The sequence below is a fragment of the Ixodes scapularis genome, unplaced genomic scaffold (assembly GCF_016920785.2).
Source record: "Ixodes scapularis isolate PalLabHiFi unplaced genomic scaffold, ASM1692078v2 PGA_scaffold8__174_contigs__length_109621045, whole genome shotgun sequence".
In the NCBI taxonomy this organism is placed as follows: Eukaryota; Metazoa; Arthropoda; class Arachnida; order Ixodida; family Ixodidae; genus Ixodes; species Ixodes scapularis.
This window is the reverse complement of record NW_024609883.1, coordinates 26,148,672-26,164,873: the sequence shown is the minus strand read 5'-3', so window position 1 is coordinate 26,164,873 and position 16,202 is coordinate 26,148,672. Positions and strand designations below refer to the sequence as shown.

Genomic DNA, 16,202 nt, shown 5'->3' with positions numbered 1-16,202 from the left:
TTTTTCACGTACCAGGGTTCCTCTCGAAAGAAAGCCCACCGAAAGAAACCTAAGTAATCAATACTTCGACATAGCAGTCTTTGAGCTAAAGAGAAATTTTTGTAGTAAGGTATGATTTAAAAAAACAGGAATGTTGGTGAACATGTGGCGATACTTAGTTTCATTTTAGAAAGCGCCATATCTGGTGCGACGTGGGCACGGCAACACCCAGCGTCGTGTAACCACAATAGACTGGGAGGCAGGGACGTGGTTTCGTTTCACAGCATGACGGCATGGCTGGTATACCCGGCACTCTTGTGTTGGAGCGTCTGCATGCACCCAAATCTATCGTTAAAAATATTTAAAAAAAGATGCGAGACAAGTCCCACGACACAACGAGGGCGCGAAATGTTAGACGGCGGAAAAACCATGCAAGACCGGATGGACCACTGATGCAGGGTACTTTGTATCGGGCAGCGGCTTGCTCCACATAACATACACATGCTGAATTACGGTACTCAGTTTAGTTTAAATTTTGAAAGGCGACCGAAATTGCTTTTTTGACGCAGGCTTGGCACAGATTACCCATGTTATTGCAAAATGTAGCAGGATTAGCCCTTTGGCGCAATTGGCGCAGCAATCACATCCCTTAGAATCTATAAAAGCCTTTTGATGCCAACGTCTGCAACTGTATTCACGTGATTATCATTCATGAGATCGCCGCGGTAGGTCGACCTTGTCACAATCAGAATATCTCCACTTGTCCTCAAAATCTAGCTTTTTTTTTTTTTTTTGCACAGAGAATGAGCGACGCTTATTGTTCCCACTGCGACAGCTTTGTCCCAATCATGATATCTCTACTCGTCGTCGAAAATGCACCGCTCGATTTTTTCGGGGCACGAAGAGCATGAGTGTCACAATTCTTTGCACCCTCTCTCAACTACGTCCGACAGGCGTAGCGTAGTTTTGCTTTGGCCAGCTCGAACACTCACGGCAACGACGCACATTTGGCGAGGCAATGTTCTAATTGCACACGCTCTCCCTTGCTTGAAAAAATTCGGCAGACATTTAAGACTGCTTACGTGTAGGAATGCAAAAGCATTCCTACTCGCATTGCATTCCTACTCGCATCACATTCCTACAAGCAGCGCACCACGTCTTCCTTTTTCACACGGCACTCCAGCGGTGACATCAGGCTCCCCCATTGCGCAGGCGCGCTTCACGACCAGGCCGGCTTCACGACCAGTGGTGCCAACTCAAAAATTGAAAATCCGCAGTCGGAATCCCAAAAACCGGTAAATCCAAAACACAATGCAAAATTGACTTTTTAACAATTTTTTTTCCTTTAATTCTTGCCCAAAGCTATAATAATGGCATAGATCATATCAATGTCATCTGAATGAAAGCTTTCCTTCTGTTTTGACTAGAAATCTGTCACGCCATGGCACAATTCACCCAGGTGATCCAAAGTCAAAATTGCGGAGTGAGCGCATACGAACATGGCAAGGGGCCCTTTAGCAGTGCGTGACTGGTCAGACTTCCGTTCAACTCGTAGAGTCGTCTGCCTGCCAGGGGAGAAAGGTGCAGCGGCCGAAACATGCTTCTTCATTGCAGCGTGCGTGACCAAATCCATGTGCTTCACAGATAGTTCCGTTCTGCAATAGCGGCACCTGGTTCGTCTGCTATCACTAGGAACCTCTAGTAGCCAGTCTTTAAGTTTGGGGTCTTGTAGCCAGTCCTTTCTAAACTTTTGAGCGGACTTCACCCGGCCCATTTCACAAAGCAGTGACAAAACTGTCAAAGGAACATTGGAACATCAGGGTGTCCAGCTAATTATTATTTCGAAATTCCCTGACTTTTCCAGGTTTTCCCTAACATTTTCAGGTGAAATTTCCTGACCACTGTGGAGGCGGCTAAATATATAAGACCATTACAACATAAGGCATTTAACACTGTGAGGATCATTTTGCAACGGCTTAATCTAACTTGCATATACTGAAATATTCGGACTCGTCCAGTCCGGATGGAACCAGCACTTTCTTGCCGCTGACATCGTCAGTGAAGAGGCCACTTCTGGAAACACGATGAAAACATGACGCTCAACCACACACGTCAATAACCAAATGACAACAAGGCCGCCAGATGCACTTTCGGATACTTTCGGCTTAAGGCTTGGATTGGAGTCTGCGGCTTTCCCTTTTGTTACTAAATCTAGTAGCTCGAACTGGATCTAGTTTAGTGTTGCGCTCTCAATCCTCCAATCCATGGCTTCGACTGGATTTATTGATTCTCTTCGCATCGGGTAGCACTCTACATCGGGGGAGCAGAGCCCGTGCCTCACTCTAAGCAGTATTTATTGCCTATTTTACTGCCCCTAAGTCCTCAAGTCTTTGCTCGGGGCACTCGATGGCATTTCCGGCTCATTTTCCCTGACTGGGCTCGCTTTTCGACAATATCCCTGACAATTCCCCGATTTTTCCCGGTAATTAAAATTTCCCAGACAATTCCCTGTTTTCCCGGTCGCCAGACACCCTGATTCATGCTGTTCAAACGTGCATGCACAAAACAGGGAGGCATGCTCCGATATTCGACGCATTAAAGGGGCCCTCCAACAGTATTTGAGCGTCGGCTTTTTTTTTGCGGTTTCTACAGGCTAGTGGTCTCGGAAACCCAGTGGACAACGAAAGAGTTTAAAAATATTAGCGCATCATATTTTAATTTGACAACTCCGAAACACCTCCTCCGACGGTGGCACCGCGAGCTGCCGAATGCGCGCGCATAACGGCGCTCCCTTTCACTGTATGTCACATTCTCTGGGTTTCGTGATTGGCAAGAGCCGTCCCAGGAATTTTGAAGCGAAATAAAGTATATCACACGTTAACCGTCATTATTTCTCTAACAAGCCATTTTTATAGAGCTACTAAAGTTGCAAAGGAAAGTTCAAAAAGGGCGAAAACAACGCCTCGTCGCTCATGCGCGCCTCCCAGTGGCGTCCGCGACGTACCATCGCGAGCAGACGACAAGTGATCCGTGCAGACAATGCGCATCGTATTTTCACTTGTGCGACCCCGGTCCCGGTCAACTAAAAGCAGTAAGAGGAGCCAGGGGAACCCTTATTTTCTTTTAGTGCTGTGACAGACTTTTCACTGTTCGAGTGAAGTGCGGCGACGGGACCCAGCTTATATGGTGCCCGACCGCTCACCAGTTTGTACCTCCTACTCGCCGAGGTGGCTCCAGTGGCGGAGTTGCGGGAGACGAGTCTTCCGCGGCTGTCAACGCGGACTGAGGCAGAGACGCGGCACGGCGCTTGCATAGAGTGTCCTCGTACGGCGCGACGCCCAGATCCACACTCAAAATCGGATAAGCCCGGTAAATTCATCGATGATGGCAACACGATCTCAAAGCTACGATGGTTGCAGCTAGGCCTAATGGCCGACGGGCCGACCGGGCCCAACGACCGGGCCGACGGGCTATCAACCAAACTCGTGTCCAATTGGCCAACCGCTTTGCTCCAATCGCTAAACTGTTTAATGTTACGTCATGAAGAGAGATGTTTTGCTTATTTAAAATTGTTTTCTGGAATATTTATTTTGCTAACTCACAAAATATTGCGAATTTCTGTAATATTTTTTTTTCCTCGGTGTTCCTGCTTTCATGGAGCTCCGTTTCAGCGCGAACTTCAAATTGGTCAAAAAATTGTTGGTGGGCCCCTTTAATGTTTTGATGATGTCACAGGCGCTACTCTAACCAGAACATTACTGGGAGTAAGCAAAGACTGTGGCTGATTATGGATATGACACAGGTGCATACATAAAATTGTCGATATAAAACTTCTATAGGCCCGTTCACAGTCTTGCAACCGAGTACGACCGAGAGAGACGAGATCTGTTAAAACTTCTTAAAATTTCTTAGAACGAGGGAACACACTGGCATCCTGGCGCCATCTATGCGGTGACCCTGGAACTGCATTTCACAAGAGCGAAGGTTTTGCGGGATTTCCGAGGTCAAATGTGCGTAAGACCTATAAGAAAGGCTCGTTTATAACGTTGACAAAAGTTTTTCAAGCCAAGAAAGAAAGGACAATGCACGAGAGAAATAGAAAATATGCCGGACCGCCAAGTGTACACTGCTATCCAATAGATGGCACCAGTGCGTCCTCTCGTTGCAAGAGGTTTTAAGGAACCCAGTTTTAAGAGGTCGCAAAAGTGTGAACGAGCCTTAAATCTCTAAAAAACCGCCAAGATTACATAAAACCGGTAAAAAATCCCACTGCCCGCAAAACAATCATTTATCTCGCTAAACGGAAGCAAAAACCACTAAGTTTAGAGGGAAAACCGCTAAATTGGCAACACTGTTCACGACAGCTTCCGTGACGAAGCACCTGCAGTGCTGTGTTTATGATGAAAAACAGCTCAAAAATGAAAACGATGAGAAGGAGCAAACACGTCAGGGCAAAGCTGTACTCGCAACTGAAGTTTTATTAGTGAAAAAGATTAAAAGAAGATTAATAAAATTTCAGTTGAGAGTGCAGCTTCGTCCTTTCATGTTTTTTCCTTCTTGTCGGCTTCGTTTTTGAGCTGTTTTTCACCATGAATAATGCGTACCAACTGACCCAAATCGCTACCTTAGCATTGCTGTGCTTTTCTCTGTGTTTTATTACTGAAGCACGTCCTCTTTGACCTTGAGCACCCCACCGGCTTCCGTGACGAGGCATCTGCATTGTTGTGCTTTTCTTTGTGTTTTATTTCTGAGGCGCGCCCGCCTTGCAGCCAATGGGAATTCGTGTGCCATTTCCTCAGCCAATGGGAATTTACGTGCCGTTTTGCTCAGCCAATGGGTACTTAGGTGCCGTTTCGCTCAGCCAATGGGCATTTAGGTGCCGTTTTTTGCTGCTAAAGACATCAGATAATGTTGGCTTCGCTCCATGGGACCAGATAATGCTTTCGCATTAAAAGACGAAACAATCACATGTCTCGGCTGCTTTGTGGGCATCTAACTTCGTAGAATGTCACGTGTATACAAGCTTTCACTGGGACATCAGACAGGCCCAGTAACTTTTGCCACGAAGGCCAAAGAAAATGAGATGCGGTGATTTTTCTTGGTGCCTAAAGGTCCAGAAGTGCACATCCATCTATCTAGCATCCGGTTTTCGATGGACCTTTTCAATTTTCCGCCGAGAAAAACTTCAGAGACGCATGTGCTCTCTTGCTCATTGAAACACATGCAAGAATTTTCCGCCATTACTTGTTTATGTTTACCTTGGAATACCATGTATAGTTTGTTGCGACTGTAGAAGTGTGGCAGATTAAGATATTGAAACGTTTCCTTATAAGCTAGACCACTCATACCAATTAAGCATTCTTAATCCTAAATTTAGATTGCATGGAAATGTACTACCACATGCACCACCTGCTGACACTAGGCCGCCTCGGTGGCTCCGAGGCAAAAGCGCCGGCGGTGCCCTTAATCTCCAGGTTACGGGTTCGGATCCCGGCCGCGGTGCCTGCAATATGGCGGAGGCGCATTGCAGAGAAGGTGCCGTGTAAAGGCGCATTCACAACTGGCGGTGGAGCTGCGTTTGCGAAGCGGTTGCGGTTCGCAAGCAACCACGTTCGAACCCGCCGAGACGTGGTTGGCAGTTTGTTGGCGATCAAGTATGATCTTTTGAGACTTGCCTTTGGCAACCCTGTTTTACAATCCAAAATCCATGATCCAAAGCCAAAACTGAGCTATTTTGGCACTCTGTAGATTTTTCTTCAGGATGTTGGCACGCATCACAAGTTCAGTCAGCGAAAAAGGAGACATGGAGCCCCAAAACCTGTCTGAGATTCCCTCGACTTCGCCCACAAGCAAAACCCAGCTAGGCGCGCCTTACCGACTCACAAGAAGATGCCCCCGACCCTTTCTTCGAAGTGGACTCCTCCCGCATGAACAGCTGACCTGGTCTTCGGGATAGAGGGTCAGTTTCCCCCCTCGTCGTTTGTTTTTATTATCTTCAGAGTAGTGAGCGGTACCGGTGGACCGTAATGCGGAGAATGTGTTCGGTGCTAGCCGGTCGTGTCCTCATTGGTGGAAGACTCTTCTCGTCACTCGCAAGTTGATCGAGTCTGCTGTTTGTTTGACATTAAGCTCAAATAAACGCGAAATGGCCTCTGCATCGTCTGGTACGCACACCTCACTTCTTGAGTAGGTTCCCTTTATTCCTTTTGGTAATAGTAAACCTAACAGGTCGAGCTAGCGCAGGTACCCTGCCAGCTCTGCGGAAGTGTGCTGGCTATGCAATTAAGCTCACGTCTCTACCGGCCTTTGTGGTGGTCATGCACACTGTCAAAAGCTTTCGGTAGTTCATGCAACTGTCTTTGTTGGTACAAAAGCTGTCATTTTGGTCGATCAGGGGCGGGTTCCGACATTCTATGGGTGAAGACTAACAAGGCAGCGAGCGATGGGTTTTGACAACCCGAATAACAAACAAATTCTTACCTGAACCAAATCACTCGAGCAAGGCATGTTAAGATTACGAGTCAACTCTTTTCAAGGCGGATTCAACTGACGGATGTGAACATCACAATTCTTCCTTGATTCGTCTGCTGCAACACTAGGACTGCAGCACCTTGAACACTTCAGCAGCAACAGATCCCATCTTACTTCAAGAGCCACCGACGTCACGTCAGCGTCGTGTTGAGATTGGTTGCCGCTTTGCGGTTTGCGAAAGTGGTTGAGGCAAATCGGTCCTGAAGCAGTTGGCATAAACGCGCTCCAACCGCTTGATCCCAGCCGCTTTATGGTTGAGAATGCGCGGATACGCTTCCAGTGTGAATGCGCCATAACCGAGCTTTTGGTTGCATGTCAAAAGATTTCCAGGTGGTCCAAATTAATCCTCAGTTCTCCGCTGGGGTGTGCCAGATGCCCTTGGTTGGTGTGGCACGTAAAACCCCAAAATTTGACTCCCTGACACTAACTCTGTCAAATGGCCACGACCACCTATCTCTATGACAATTGCTGGATCGCTCTTCCCTGCTCCGTGAGTGCAGCCACCGGACGGCCACCTTGCACGTGGAAAAATGACCTTTTGGAGCATTGCGGAGGCTGGTGGCAGCAAGCTGAAGACACAGTTTCTACTCATTCATCGTCATTCGCCAAACATGTTTCTTAAAACCTTGTGTAAATGGTGAGAGATGCCTTTGAGAACACGTGAGAAGTTTTACGAAAGCGCAACACCAAAAAAAAAAAGGCACAACTCGTTGAAAGCAAGTTTCGATGGTCTGACGGTGTGATCAAAGCTTCCTTGGCACACCGAAGTGCTGCGTGTCTGTGCCTTCGCACATTTGGATGCCGATCAGAAATTGATGCCGCAACAAAGCTTTCAAGGTGTGTCACGCGTAGGTGTTATTGCATCATATATAGGCCACGAATTAAGTTCTGGGTCGTCTAGCTGTTCCGGCAAGTTGCTATCAATAAAAGAAAAAAGAAAATCTGTGCTTGCTACCATGCACTGTTAACAATGGCTATGTACCAGATATACTTGAATGGATCACATGGCACCACAAATAGAGCAACCTGTGGAGCAAGGTATGTTTTCGAACACAAAAGTATAAAACGGCAAGATTGGAAATTTCTTAAATGCGACCGATATGGTCGTGTGCATTCTTTCACCATCGCCGCTGCCCTTCCTCCCTTCCCCCCTTCCGTCACCACTGGATCAAACCCGTTTATGGACTGCGAGTGCCGCAAGTTACAAGTACAATCGTCAGAGTAAAGTAAAACGCTGTTTCTGAGGCACATACGTCTTCATGCACATCGCACTCGCGAAACACAAACGAGCGTACGAAGGCACAGAGACGCAGCACTTCAGCATGCCAAGGAAATTTTTATCACGTGCGATACTGGCGAAACTTGCTTTCGACGAGTCGTGCCTTTTTCCTGCAGCGCTGCACTTTCGTAAAAATTTTTATGTGTTCTCGAAGGCAAGTCTCAGCGTATACACAAGGTTTAAAAAAACCTCTTCAGCCAATGACGACAAACAAGTAGAAATCGTGTCTTCAGCTCGCTGCCGCCAGCCTCCGCAATGCCTCCAAAAGGGCTATTTTTCGACATGCAAGATGGCCGTCCGGTACCGCACCTGTAGCTGCCGCAACCTAACGGGATTCACGATCCAACAAGCTGTCATGGAGATCAGTGGCCACGACATTTCAAGATCCCCCTCAAGATCATGCTTGAGAAAAACTAATTTTTTATTTTTCGGTTATCGGTTATCAGTAAATAATTTACAGTTACGGTTTTCAGTTACGGTTTAAGTCCGTGCAAAATAGTAATATCTAGTGATGGGCCAAAGTTTTGCCAAATCGAAAGTTCGGTGCCGAATCTTGAGATTCGGCAAAGCCAAACTTTTGCCGAACTTTTCTAAAGATTCGGCAAAAATACATTGTTACCAGACTTAACGCTGATATTTCGTTTTTTCTGGCGAAAAAAGGTTGTATGCTTCTTTTTTCTTAACTTAAATACAACATGTAATGATATTGACATAGTCATTACTAAATAAGGTGATATTCTACAAGATAATTGTATCGGTGTTGTTTTTGTGTGTTTACTGGCAATTTTAGTGACTCCTTGCAGAAGTGGCAAGACAACGAGTTTGGGTAGAAGCGAGCGTGATGCAGTCACGAATCACGCTATGAGAGGTTCGGTTTTGAGGCATCATCAGAGCAAGCCTGCATGTTTGTGTACATTGTTAAAATAAAGGCAATAACACTGCGTTCTTGTTTTCCCTGGGAGTCACCGTTTTGTGCGCAAAAACGAATGCAACGGTTGCTGAGCCTTTACCAGAAGAGATAATAATATTGTAAATATGCATGTCTTTTCGATTTGAATCACTTGACGACATCAGCTTTGCATGAAAGTGTGCGTCCCATAATCGCAACGTCCCGTTAACCTTTAAAATGCCAGTTTCTGGTGTTAGGACACACACAAACGTTTCGGAAGATAAGGAGAGTTAGAGATGTCGGATGTGCAACGTCGAGTGTTTTAGTTCTGCGTTTAGTTTTATGCAGATACATGGAAATCGCGAAATAACACTAATTGAAAAAGCAATATTATTTTGTTTTGGAACACTACTCCTGAACCGAAAACCGAATTATTAGAATTGCGAGGAGTGCTTTAAAGTAATTGTCGGCCAATGTTTGAATATTTCAGAATGCACCGCACCATTTGTCACTTGCACAAGGGACTGCGCAAGTTACTGGTCGATCTTCTATCCTTGAGGCAGAAAATATTGAAGAGAACCACACTCACTCACAAACGCACAGTTACCGTGTTGTCTACTCCCCACCGCGCCGTAACCGCTGGTGGTACTACACTGCCCGATGGTAACCGCACGACTGCATGGCGTCCATTTGTAATCCATGGCCCCGCCGCGTTCTCGCGCGTGCGCAGACATTTGCCGAATTTTTACCAAACTTTCCTTCAAAAGTTTGGCATTTGCCGAACTTTGCCGAATCTGAAGTTCGGCAGATTCGGTCCATCACTAGTAATATCGTAACGTCTTAGAGGGCAACTCTGCTTCATTTTTATTTTTGAAACAACAATGCAGTCCTCTTCAGTATCACCGAGGAAATTGACACATGAAATATTATGACGTAGTTCTGTATAAACGTTTCTTTAACAGGAAAACTTTGCGATTCGCGAAGTTGCCGAAATCGGCTGACTCGAGTGGGCGAATTGAGGCACAACCAACAGTGCAGTCAAGGCTGTGGCGTGACCGAAGCCAACATTGAGCTTAACGTCATCACCATTGCCCCCTCTTTTGCTTGTTTTTACTTCTCCGGGCAAGCGTAATGGGTGACATCTACAAAGTTTCCTCTCGGCGCGCCTGCGCAGCGCGCTTCTTGGGGGCCGTTCAGCAGCCCTGCCGTGGTTCCACCGTTACTGCCATCTTTCGCAACAAAAAAACTGCCGTTGTTGCCATCGTCAAATGTTGTAGACACCAAAACGAGGTAAAGAGTGCGGTTAGTGCTACTAAATAAGCTATGCTTCAGAGTAACGACACTTGGCCATATTGTGGCTTAAAATCAGGGGTGCCAGTTATCTGAAGCTTTATCTGAAATCAAAGGAAACGCTTTTCCGTCCTCCACAAATGTTTAAACAGTTCGCGACAAAGCAAAGCAATATTACATGAGCTTCCTAAAACCAAATCTAATGCTGAGGAAGTCACACTTTTGAATCATGACTTTCGGCAGTTGCGTCTGCTCTGCACAAGCACCAAAATGGCGGCGCCCACCACAATGTCGGGGATCGTAGTGCCGATACTCTAAGCGCAGCTCATTTAGTGGCTCTAAGTGCACTGCAGACGACACTTGTGCCTGGCACACGCCTGGCCCAACCCCGCCCGTCGTTGTGTCGAGGATCATGTGACATCTCGTACCATGTGATAGCCATGTTCTTGACGGCCCAAGGCCAATGTTGCCAAACAAAGACAAAATTTCGGTTTCGACTTCTGCTCCTGGTTAAAATTAGATTAAAAAATATATATCCCATTTTTTGTGAAGCAAATGACGTAGTGTCTTTTACTAAAGCTTTTTAATGCGAAATCACTCATTATCCCGAACAGGTGCATAGCAGACATTCCATGCTTTCATAGCTTCTTCGCTCGCACTTATGACTAAAAGGAGCAGGTATAGTAAACGTGCATCACGCAACAGTGATTACTCGCCCGCTCTCCAGTGCAACTCTCATTCAGGTCGGAAGAGTAGCGGGGATGGAGCCCAGGATCCCTGGGTTCTGCGGGATTCGCTTTCCCTCCTGTTCTACCAGCTGGCCAACACACGCCGGTCGCAGGCCCTCTATACTCCCTTCACCCTTAAGCAGAGACTAACAGCTCCGCCTTCAGCGCGAGCTTTCTGCCCTGGCTAGCACAAGTGTGAACGCACAAGCAAGCACAACCAAAGAACTGTGGAAGCCAGAGAGCTCGCGCTAAAGGCAGAGCATATAGTCTCACCTTAAAGGTAAATATGAAGTACAGTGCCTTGCAAGCACTATACACTCCGTGCGACGCGACCGGCGCGCCGCCGCGCGGCCGTTACCGCAGGTAGGCAGTGAGAGTCCCAGCGAAACGAAACCACGCCGCGTACACTGGTACGCATTGAAGTCGGAGCGGTGCGGTTGCGTTGGGTTGACAGCATGAACTGCTGCGTCGTTAAGTGCTCCAATATTTATGCGTCGTATCTTGTGGGGACGAAGTTTCACAGTTTTTCACCTCGCCGATGTTTTGCGGGACAGCGACAACGATAGACCGGTCGCGTAAGACGCGAGAAATTTGGTCTCCGGATCATGTCTGCCACTGTGTCGGCACGGCTGACATATTCTACACTGCCGCTTTGCGCTCTGCGTTTGTTTTCGTACCAGTAATGCCATCCCACATTCACGGGTATGCAGTGCGAATTTTGTTGAAGGAATGCCCTCCAAGGAAGTTTCGTCCTCCTCGTACGGGTCGATGATATTTCCGGACCAGTATGGCGCAGTCTGTACTTCATGAAGAAAGATTCAGACGGTACAAAAAGCGACCAATATGAATCTAAGGAAAACTACAATGAAACTTGGAATGAATGGACAATCGATGTTTGAGTATGGAAGTTTATGTGGTGTGCTTTCTTTTTTGATCGGCCTCCTTTTGGATGTGGAAACACTGACACCTCGAGTCTTAATGACAAATTTCTTTTTCTCGGCTTTAGAGCTACCTATCGCAAAGTTGTTCGAACTGGAAGTACCGTCCACTGGTACCTTCCTACCTGTAAAGTGTGCACCTCCCGGCCATGATGAGTGGTATTCTCTTGACAGCCTTTGACGGTCAAAACCGGTTCCCATTTAGTTACGCCGCTCAAAAATATTTCCACCTGGTTAAACTATGCCATCTTTCTTAGGTATAATAAGTGTTTTGTCAAGTTACGGTTGTCCAAGACCTGTGTGCCGAAAATCAGCCCCTCGCACAACCAGATTACTACACAACAGCTGACCGCAAAAGCCTTTGACGGCCGAACCGTGTGTTAATTGGCCGGCAAACTTGGTTTTCTCAGCTTTGAAGCCACCTTTCGTAAAGTTGCTTCAATTGGAATTACAGTGCAGTAATCTCTTCCTACCTGTAAAGTTTCCATGTCCCACGACCAGTGGTATTCTCTTCACAGCCCTTTCACGGTCAAAACCGTTTCCCATTCAGTTACGCCGCCCAAACCTAATTTCCACCTGGTTTCCCTATGCCACATATTTTTGGTATTATAACTGTTGTGTCAAGTTACGGTCATGTCCAAGAAACTGTGTGTCCAAATCTGCACTTCGCACAGCCCGGTTATAACACAAGATTTTGGATCCAATATTGGATATTCCTTACAGCTTTATTCCTTAGAACCATAACTTTCACACCTGCTGTCTTAATAAAACTTGGCCCACTTAGTGAACATCTCACTCACCTCCAAATATCATCGTCCCAGCAGTCCTATGTTTACAGCGACAAGCGAAACAAATTTCCCACTGAGAGCAATTATGGTGGCGGCCGTCTTGCTCTTCGGAAAATTTCTCAAACCGCTTTTTCGAGCACAACTAAAGAAATTACTCCTAATAACAACTCAAACTCAATACATAAGGAGGGGAGAACAGCCTAAATGCCTTTCTCCCAGCACTCATGCAACGTCACCCTCAACTTATCGGCTCAAAAAGCAAAAGTTTCGTCCGTGCGCGCTTCCGCCGCCACAGCTTCGTACGCGAAAAGGCGCCGCAGGCTGCTGAACGTGCCTCACTGTCGAACGCCAGCTCCTCCACTAGCGGCGCTACGCGCGTTTTTGAAAGCGCCCCCTATAGTTCCCGCACGGAGCGTATACAACTAATATTCGTCCTTACTTAAATATCCTCCGTGTAACAACCAAGCCCACAATCTTTAATACATTTTCTTCCAAACAAACAACGATCTCACTCCGCGGCTCCAAGCAGCAAGCACGGCCAGCTGGGCCTGCCTGGTGTTGATGGCGTCCACGGAGAGCGACAAGATACGAGCATCCCTAGCAGCGAGGCGCATCGAGCAAGATAGGGGGTTAGGAGAGGGCATGAACGTGCTCTTCGGACTCTCTCGCCAGGCATTACCCCATAGAGGAGGCACTGCTTTTTACCGTCCCTCGGAAAACATGGTGGCGCAGGCGGCGCTCGGCACGTGTAGCACTAAGGATGATCGGCGAGTCAAAGAATCGGACAAAAGTTATCTTTTTTAGACGCCCAACGACCTCGGACTTTGAAGAGGAAATCGTCAAACGGTCAAAACAACTGGGTTTGGTGTCTGTTAATCGTAACTTCGGTTGTGACTCTGCCAAGGCAGCCTTTCACGCAGAACCGGTGCGACGAGGCGCCTGACATCGCTCAAAAAAGTCCACTGCATGTTCTCTTCGACCTTACACCGTTTAAAAAAATTTGAGATCGCCGAAAGGGCCCTATAAAAACTTCAAGCCCGAAAGCGAAGCGTCGTCTGCTCACAGCGATGGGCAACAGGCGCAGGCACGGAGAACAGCATTTGATCGTGGGACACGGGCGAACACGACACTTCGGGTTGCGATGATTCGGAGGCATCAGAGAAACTCGAGTTGCAGGAAGACTCAATATTTGACGTCACTGCACTGGCGCGGATCGTGCGGGAACTTCAAATTTGGCTTTGGCATCTCCGTGAAATAAAAGACGGCCTGCGACATCTATTATGTCACATGATCTCTCGAATCAAAGCCATGCAGTCAACCACACAACACTTCGGCCCCTGGCAAGGTGACCAGAAGTGCCCGGAATACGATGTATAGACCTTTGCAAAAAGAGGTCTCTAGGTGCTGCCATTTTGCGACTCGAGCGACCCCCATCACTCAGAAATTTCTGCCGCCCACCTGAGCTGTAGAAACCTGGTCAGCAAGACTCCCCACCTGCATTGTGCATTCGCAGTTCGCCGGCTTTTCTTGAAAGTTTTTACTTTATTTGCCTGTTCAGGATGCTTACCCTTTTCGTGTTATCTTCCATTGTGAGATTCAGGGAATACCAGGGCTAGTAGCCAGCACACTCTTCGCAGAAAACGAACAAAGAAAGCGAACGTCAAGCAGCCCGCAACGCGGGCCAATCAACGTTCTTGGAGGATTATTTCTGTCGAGATAAACTCCGAAAAGCTTTCCCGGCTATGTTCCCAGTCTGCGAAAAATAGCTAATAGGGTCGGGTCTAGGGTGTGGGGACGGAATAGATGCTTTCGTTCATTTGCTTTGGTGCTGGGCAAAAAAAAAAACAGTTCTCTTCACTGCCCCAAAACAAGCCGGATTCCGTCCGATCGTCGTGAGGTGACCATCGTCGACACTGTATTTTGGATATGCTGCGTTATTTGAGATCTTTCTCAAATCCTGTTCGGATAACGCACCACTATGAGATACATACAATATGTTGTTCAATTGATGAGACTCGCTGAATTTCATGTTATGAGCCGGGAATACCACTGCAATTCGGCTATCCTGTGTGGTGAAATATTTGACAGTTAAGACCCTTGTAGATTGACATGGCTGAGTGTATGGCGCCGTAAAAAAATTAACACAAAATTAAACAAAAATTTTAGTTGCATTTGTTCTGTCGTGCACGGATGCACCAAAATAGCTTTCATTTGTTTGTTTTTGTTCTCAAAAATAGTACAATGCTTTCCTAAAACCCTCGAGAAATTCTATTCATCATAGAACACAAAAAATTAATAATACGCGGCAATTTATATGTTATCAGTGTCCAAAATTGCACCTACGCAGGCTGCCACAGACCACTGACAACAAAAACCGACAGCCCAGCGCAGTCTGGCAACACTGACAAACTCTCAAAACCAGGGACGCGCGCTGTAATTCGCTTCGTCCGAGACTGCCGCTGAAAAGGTCTATAAGAACTTAACGCTTAACTTGTCTAACATTCACACACCACTGCCATGAACCTCCCTTCAAATTCCTAATTTCCTGCTTTCATCTATTCTAAGCCTAACCCTTATCACCATGCACGGCTTTTTCTGTGATTCGGACTTCCTGTATATGCTCCCTACAGGAGCCAGAGTTGCACGTTCAGCCATCCTGAAATCTTAAGTTATGTGGGAAAGCCACTTCTTGCAAGTGTAGGAGTTGCGCTAGGTTGATTGCAGCCGGTCACATGACTGAATTCGGAGAATAGCGGTGCCGCGCACACAGCAACGCTTGTAAAACAGGAAAGGAGGACGAGGAGGCAAAAGCAGGGGAACAGACCCCGGCGTGCATACGTGTCACATCGGCAAAACAACTTTTCTTGATCACGCAGGATTCTTTGCTCCTCACGTGATTAATCTCTGTGAATAGCGGCGCGGTGGCACATGGAAAACAGATGCGCAACTCTCGCTCCAATAGGGAGCATATACAGAAACTCTATTTGGACTCTACTGAGGACACCTCTTTGGCTGAGGATCTCAGAATTAGCACGGACTTCTAGGAGTCTGTACAAGAGCTGATCTAAACTTTGACCGGCCATAGTCAAGTCACCACCACTCTTCTATGTTTATTAAAGAGGTGGCAACAATGAACTTACCTAGACCTGAAGACTGATTCGGTTCCATAGGAACTGTTGAATGGCATCAAGCTCCAAACGCCCTCCAAACGCCGTCTCACAGAAGCCAAGCCGTTTTCCAAGAGGCTCCCCCGCAACTGTAATAATGGTGCAAGTTTAGACAGTGGGAGGTTAGTGATCACCAAAGGGTGTCTGTCGTCTTCACCGTAAATCACACATTTTGCCGGTGCAGTACGACCCCTAGCCTGGGGTCCTTAACGAGAATCGCGCGGTGGCGACTCACGATCGCATGCCGGTACATATAATTTATGAAATAAGCTTAACAATATGCATGACAACGACACAACTGAGCTAAAAGCAATAATATTTTCAAAGTGTTGCAAAAGTTTTATGACGAGCCTTTTAGTCTACCTTTTATAGAAACGCTGAGGGGCAATCACAACACTCGTTTTCCTGACTCAGCAATGTTACGTAGGAGAATCATGCACAAAGGAGTGATCCAAACTGTTGTCTAGCATCTTCAAACTCAGATCGAATCTGACCTAAAAAAGTGTGTGCCCAAGCGAACATTATCTTAAACAAGAGGAACAACATAGCCTGGCTGTTGAGGTTGGTTCTAGACAAGATGCCGGTCAATTCGATTTGCAAATTAGCATCCCCC

General features: G+C 46.9%; 1 pseudogene; it reads right to left on the bottom strand.

The window, feature by feature from the left end:
* The window catches only part of LOC115312034, a 43,440-nt pseudogene that overhangs the window by 14,397 nt on the left and 12,841 nt on the right, over window positions 1-16,202 (bottom strand).